Genomic DNA, 7,757 nt, shown 5'->3' on the forward strand with positions numbered 1-7,757 from the left:
TCTTAATGACCCACAAGCGATGGAATTAGCGGTCTAGGTTAAAGCGCGTGGATCTCGAGGTGGCCGAAGGGTGGAAAAAAAAGTCAATGATAGTGATGACCAGGGATGTTGGGATTAAAGCCCAAGTGGCCTCTTATGCGGATATGGCTGGCCGCCCGCCTAACTCACTTCCCTCTAACTCTTTGTATATACTAACTTATACTTTGTGAATACAAAAGAATTGGGAGATAACCCTTCTAACAATTCTCTGCGTACTGTACTGTGTAAGCTCATTGTGTGTGTGTGTGAGAGAGTCGACCCACGCTCCGCTCCGCGACTTCAATTGGTATCAGAGCCTTGGTTCAGTGCGGATTTGCGCAATCGCACGCGCGCGCACTTTTCCGGCAGATTCTGGATCCGGAGTTCGAAAATTCACACTCGGCGTTCCGGGAGCGTTTCCACCAGGCGACCTAGGGTTTTACCCCCCTTTCGAAGCCGTTTATGCCCTCAGAATTTCGTTCTGAGCACTATAGCAGAAGATAGATTTCAGCCGCAAAGAAATCTGTCTTGTGTAGATTGGCAAGCAGGAGGTGGCCGACATCAATATCGGCATCGACATACATCACTCATTAGTCTTCAGAGCATCATCTATAGACCAGGTACACATATATATCATCAGATATATATATTGCAGTCTGCATTGTTACTTCTTGTGCTTGCCAGGTTCCAGGGGAGGTGTGGCCATACGACGGCTTGACACCACTGGCATGTATTGCAGATTGATGTACTGTGATTGTGGGTCTGCTAGTTGTGAGTCACGCTAGTAGACAGACCGCCGCAGCGGTCATAGGACAGTGATTGGTCTATTATAGGATGTATGCTAGTTCTGGGCAGTTTGCTGAGCCATCTGAGAGGGTCGTGTGTGAGGTTTTTTGAAGCCAAGCACTGGGGGCTGGGTTACCCAGTGTGAGGTGGATTAGGTTGCTGGAGTTCCCCTCTACACGCATCCTCTTCGGCAACTTTTATCCCTTAGGATGTATGACTTTGTGTAGACACTGGATTGCATCTTATGCGTCAGGCCGTTGAGGCATTGTTCAGGGTTCAGTCTTGAGACAGATACAGGTTCTGTCATCGCCCAGAGAGGAGACAGTGTATGCTTACAGGACAGCATATTACAGAGATTTTTTAGATTTGTCACTGGTCAGCTATTTATGATTGTTTTTTGAGCTATCTTTTGGTTCCCAGAGCTCAGTTTACAGGGGAGACTCTGTCAAAAATTTTCAAAATACTGACAGTTCCTGAGGAGAGGTGTTCAGCTTGTTGATTACAGCTTGTTTACTGTGTACAGAGGCCAGTTTACAGGGGAAACTCTGCCGGATTTTTCTCAGGAGTAAACAGTTTGGCAGATATGGCATCTTCTCAAAGTGAGACTCTTTACAACATAAAGAAGCTGGATGGCACAAACTTTCCATTCTGGAAGAAGCAGATTTGACAGGTTTTGGTGCAGAAAAAAAAAGTGAAGCCACTGAAGCTCAAAGGGGAGAGACCAGAAGGTATGGCTGAAGATGAGTGGGAAGAGCTTAACGAGTTAGCTTGTTCCACAATCATGCTGACACTGGCAGAAAATGTTTACTTCAACGTAGCAGAAGAGACTACAGCGTATGGCGTATGGCAAAAACTATGTGGTATGTACGAGAAACAAAGTGCTGCTTCTCAGATTTACTTGCTCAAGAAATTGGTGGATTTGAAGATGAAGGAAGGGACAGCCATGTCAAATCATCTGAATGAATTTCACACAATTTTCAGCCAGTTAACAGCACAGGAGATAGTCTTTCCAGATTCAGTGAAGGCTATGTTTCTCTTAATCACTTTGCCAGACAGTTGGGATACTTTTCGTACAGCGTTAAGTAATTCTGTCGCGCCAGAAGGTCTTACAAGTGCCAATGTAGAAGGCAGCTTGCTCACAGAGGAAGTGAACAGGAAGAACATTGACAAAGGCAAAGGCAATAGTGCTTTGGTCGTTCGAGGGAGACAACAGTTTAAAGAGAAGAAGGGTAAGAAGGCACAAAACCGAAGTAAGTCTCGTGATTCGAAGTCAAAGGATGACATAGAATGCTACCATTGTGGCAAGAAGGGTCACATGAAGCGAGACTGTACGAAGTGGAAACAAGAAAAAGGAAAAACAAAGAGTTCTGAGCACGATGAAAAGAAGAGTTCAGTGAAGATTGAAGAGGTGAATGTCACAGGATCTGGTTCAGACAGTGATTCTGGTATAGCAGCTGGTGACATCTTCCTTACAAGCAATCTTGATTCTGTTTTCTTGACCGCAGAGGATGGACATGCTATGAGTGATTGGATTATCGACTCAGGGGCATCTTTACATGTTTCTCCGCACAAAGAGTGGTTTACATCATATGTGGCTACTAAAGATTATGTCAGACTTGGCAATGAGCAGGTTTGTGACATACTTGGAGTGGGAGATGTGCAGTTGAAGTTTCAGAATGGCTCTTCTTTATGGCTCAAGAATGTCAGACATGTTCCAGCAATCCGAAAGAGCTTGATTAGTACAGGGAAGTTGGATGATGCGGGTTATGTGACAGTTTTTGGGAACAGCGCTTAGAAGATCTCCAAAGGTTCGATGACTGTAGCACATGGCAGCAAGTCAGGAACTCTGTACACTTTACATGTTTCAGAGGTTAAAAACCATGTAATTAATGTGATTGAGCAGCCAAGTGTGTCACTGTGGCATCGTAGGTTGGGACATATGTCAAAAAGAGGAATGGAAATACTTTCTCATTATGGTTATTTGCCTGGCTTTTCATTTCAAGATTTCGAGTTTTGTGAGCATTGTGTTTATGGTAAGCAAACACAGGAACCGCACAGATCAAAGAGGAATCGTAGGGACGAACGGTTAGCTCTTGTACACAGTGATCTATGCGGACCAATGCCTAGTTTGTCACTAGGGGGAGCAGCGTACTTTTGTACATTCATAGATGACTATTCTCGCAAAGTATGGGTTTACTTCTTGAAGCACAAGGATGAGGTGCTCAAGGTCTTTAAGACATTCTTGCAGCTGGTGGAGAATCATAGTGGTCAGAAGCTGAAGTGCTTGAGAACTGACAATGGTGGAGAGTACGTTTCCAAAGCTTTTCAAGACTTTTGTGAAGCAAAAGGGATTAAGCGGGAACTTACTGCACCATATAATCCTTCACAGAATGGGGTTGCAGAACGTATGAATAGGACCATACAAGAGAAGGTCAGAAGCATGTTGTCAAATGCTGAGTTGCCTGATGGATTTTGGGCGGAAGCAGTGGCTACAGCAGTCCATTTGATCAACAGGTCTCCTAGTAGGGTTCTGGATAAGAGTGCAGTGGCCGAGATGCTATGGACAGGCAAGGCACCTTCGTATAAGCATCTCAGAGTCTTTGGTTGTGAAGCTTATAGCCATATTCCTAAGGAGTTCAGAAATAAGTTAGAACCAAAGAGCAAGAAGTGTATATTTCTTGGCTACGGAGAATCGGGCGAGATGGGTTACCGGCTTTGGGATCCTGAGTCCAGAAAGCTTATTCGTAGCAATGATGTGCATTTCAATGAAGCCAAGTTTCACGCTAAGCCAGAGAAGACAGAGGAGATCAGAAGAGTTGTCTTCAGGGAAGATGGACCTAGTGCTAGCACATCAAGACAGCATGGTCAGGCTCAGGAACAGCCTATAGTGGCTAGAGAGGCAGAATCAGTTGTGGTGAGATGTTCTGAGCGTGTCTCCAAACCACCTGATCGTTATGTGCCATCTCTAAATTATGTCATTCTCACAGATTGCGGAGAACCATCTTGTTACAAGGAAGCATTACAAGTGGTTGACTCGAAAAAATGGCAGTTGGCCATGCAGTCAGAGATGACAGCTCTGCATAAAAACCAGACATGGAAGTTGGTTAAATTACCACAGGGCAAAAAGGCTCTACCTTGTAAATGGGTTTACAGGTATAAGATCACCGCTCATGATAGTCAGCCAAAGTACAAAGCAAGGCTTGTTGCCAAGGGCTTTAAGCAAGAACAAGGCATTGACTTTGATGAAGTCTTCTCTCCAGTGGTCAAGATGACTACATTGAGATGCTTTCTTGCATTGGTTGCTATATTGGATTTGGTGTTGCACCAAATGGATGTCAAGACAACGTTCTTGCATGGTGATTTAGATGTGGAAATTTACATGCAACAGCCAGAAGGGTTTGTTGAGAAAGGCATGGAACATTTGGTATGCCAGTTGTTAAAGAGTCTTTATGGCTTAAAACAATCACCGAGGGCATGGTACCATAAGTTCCACCGGTTTATGCTTTCTCAAGGCTACAAACGTAGTGAGTTCGATCACTGTCTATATACAAAGAAGGCTAAGGATGGCAGTTGGATGATCCTTATTTTGTATGTGGATGACATGTTGATTGCTGCAAACACTTGGAAGAAATTTCAGCTTTGAAGTCAAAGATGGCAAAATCGTTTGACATGAAAGACATGGGTGAGGCAAGTCATATACTTGGTATGCGCATTGAGAGAGACAGATCAAAGAAGTTGATTTGGTTATCTCAAACAGAGTATATTGACAAGGTTTTGCAACGTTTCAATATGGAGAAGGGAAAGGCATTGAGTGTTCCATTGCCACCATATGTGAAACTTAGCAAACAAGATTGTCCTGTGTCTGAGGAAGAAAAGGCTGAAATGGATAAGATTCCATATGCGTCTGCAGTGGGTAGTTTGATGTATGCAATGATTGCTACACGTCCGGATATTGCATTTGCAGTGGGAGTGGTTAGCAGATATATGTCAAATCCCGACAAGAAACATTGGGAGGCAGTGAAAGGTATCATGAGATACTTAAAACATACAAAGAGTATGCGCATATGCTATGGTAGTCAGGATTTGAGTGTCAGAGGATACACTGACTCAGATTATGCAGGAGACTTGGATAAGAGGAGATCTACATCAGGCTATGCCTTTACATTGGCTGGAGGTGCCATATCATGGCGATCTCGATTACAAGATTGTGTTACGCAGTCTACTACAGAAGCTGAGTATGTTGCAGCAAATGAGGCATGCAAAGAAGCTATTTGGCTTGGTAGATTGGTTGCAGACTTGGGAATCAAAGTAGATATGCCAGAGTTATATTGTGATAGTCAAAGTGCTATACAATTGGCAAAGAATCCACTGTTCCATTCGAAGACTAAGCATATTGATGTCAAATATCACTTCATTAGGGAAGTACTTGAAGACAAGCAGATACAACTGCTGAAGATCCACACCAAGGACAATCCTGCTGATCTACTCACAAAGGGACTTCCAGGAGAGGGCTTTGTGCATTGTCGTGAGTTATTGGGCATTGGATAGATGGCAGCCATGTAAATCTTTGTACATTTATGTTCATATATTTACAGTTACTTAAAGTGCCACATTGGACTTTAAGTGGGAGGTTGTTGGGATTAAAGCCCAAGTGGCCTCTTATGCGGATATGGCTGGCCGCCCGCCTAACTCACTTCCCTCTAACTCTTTGTATATACTAACTTATACTTTGTGAATACAAAAGAATTGGGAGATAACCCTTCTAACAATTCTCTGCGTTGTATTGTGTAAGCTCACTGTGTGTGTGTGTGTGTGTGTGTGTGTGTGTGTGTGAGAGAGTCGACCCACGCTCCGCTCCGCGACTTCAAGGGATTCGAACCCAGCATCTCGATGTTGGCAACCCAGTGAGCTAACCACGTAGGCACGTGAAACTTGTTGGCACCTGTTAGCAGCGGCTAACACGGGCTACACCAAATATGCATCAAGCGGGAGATATCTATGGATGTCACAATATTTCCCACACACTTTGTAAAGTCTTGGGCTCACTTGGACTTCCAAAGTTGTATATGGTAGTTTGAGGGCTCAAGCTTAAACCCATAGTAGAAGGGATTGTGGTGAAAGCCCTTAAAAGGAATCCTTGAGGCAAGGAGGCTTCATTCTTGAGTATCCACTCTTGAGGATCTACTTTTGAGAGCTTCCTCTCTCTAGAGTGTTCACTCTTTGGCCTAGCCTTGAGCTTAATGTCTATGCTTGAGAGGCTAGTGCTAACCATTGTAATTAGTGTAAGCTCTTCTTGATTAATCTAATTCTTATTTTCTCATTAGTCTCTTCTTCTCTACATTTCATCTTGTCATGAAGTAGTATTATACTTTCATTATTCTAGATTTGAGATATGTATGTACTTCTTGCTAGTAACCACTCTTATCTCTCTACGAGCAATTGATTTGTGATATTTAGCATCATAAATTAGGGTGGTTAAGTTGGGTCTTAATCTTCTAATTTGTGTGTGTGCCCTATTCTTTGCTTGTGTGTGTAGATAGGTTTTATGGAGCTCTAGCACCATTCACCTCATGCGTGTAAGCTATTGATGATGTGCCTTAATTGACGTGTGGTAATTAGTGTGTGCTTATCATTAGTGTCTTTGGAGTTTCTAGTCTATGGCAAGTCGGACTTCGGTGGGCTTGATGTGTGTAGGAGATTAATTGATTAGTGATTAGAGTAGGTTTAGAGTTAGTCTTGCAATGGCTAATCTCTACTTGCAATGGAGAGTTGATTTCTTGAATCCTCTATTCCATTCATCCGATGCTCGTGCTTCCATGCCCTAGCCGGGTTGTCGGGTCCACGGATTTGATAATTTTGTGTGGGTTGCGATTAGGTCATGCTACAACGCCTCCCTACAACACCCAAGTGAATTCACATTATTATAAAGCTCGTCATTATCCCCCCCCCCCCCCCCCCCCCCCCTCAGGCCCTTTTTTACTTTTTTTGTCGATGTTTACTTTTGCTATCTTTGTTTACTTTTTTCCTTCCGACGTCTACACACATCTCTGGTTTTGTGTTCGCACTTCTCCATTGTCGATCCCACCACCTTGGCTTCATTTATGATCCCATGTTAGATAGTGTTGAGGCACGCCCTCAAAAGCCTTAGTTGATGCTGCTTAGGTGGTCGTCACCTGAGGCTTAGTTATCAGTTATTTGAATTGATAACTAAGCCTCATTCTTGGTCACATGCAAAAAAGAGCATTTAATGAATAACTATGCCTACCATTTGTAACTCTTCCAATTTTGGCATAGTTGTGAAGTTCAAGGTATAGTTGTGAGGTGGAATGAATGACTAAGGCTTCTGTGACCTTACAACAAGCTTAATTATTCATTTAATGCTCTATTTGGGCATAACTGCCATAGTTATCTATAATTGATAGCTAAACCTTGCATTACCATAGCCTTACATTGCTCTCAAAAGCACAAGCTTTGAAAAGCCTTGCAACGGAGGCTGCGGTTAAAGCCTTAGGTGAAGCATGCATGTGAACATTAGTTGGCATTAAATAAAAGCACCTCTATTGTGTACAAGAGAATTGAATCTAATGATTGCGATTGAGCTACATGGCCGATTGTGAGGGCTTACTTCAGAAAAATCCTTAGGCCAACGAAAGAAAAGATTTGAACACTAACTACTATGTGCCAATGTGGGGCAAGGCCTTCTCCTTTGATGATGTCACTTTAGCATGAATTTTTAAAAGAGATGACACAAGGAAACAAATTCACTAGGACATTGTTAGTAAAGGGCTATTGATAAATAGTAGCAAAACCTTGTCTCCAATCTCAAAATTAATGAGAGTCACAGTAGTCCTCATTTTGTTTAGCAAGTAAAAGCTTGATACGATTAATGTGCTTCTATTTGAGATACGTGCAATGATTAGAAGACAAGCTCAATAGGGAGTAAGGCCACAAAG

Source organism: Adiantum capillus-veneris, chromosome 17 (genome assembly GCF_014529385.1).
Source record: "Adiantum capillus-veneris isolate H3 chromosome 17, ASM1452938v2, whole genome shotgun sequence".
Taxonomy (NCBI): Eukaryota; Viridiplantae; Streptophyta; class Polypodiopsida; order Polypodiales; family Pteridaceae; genus Adiantum; species Adiantum capillus-veneris.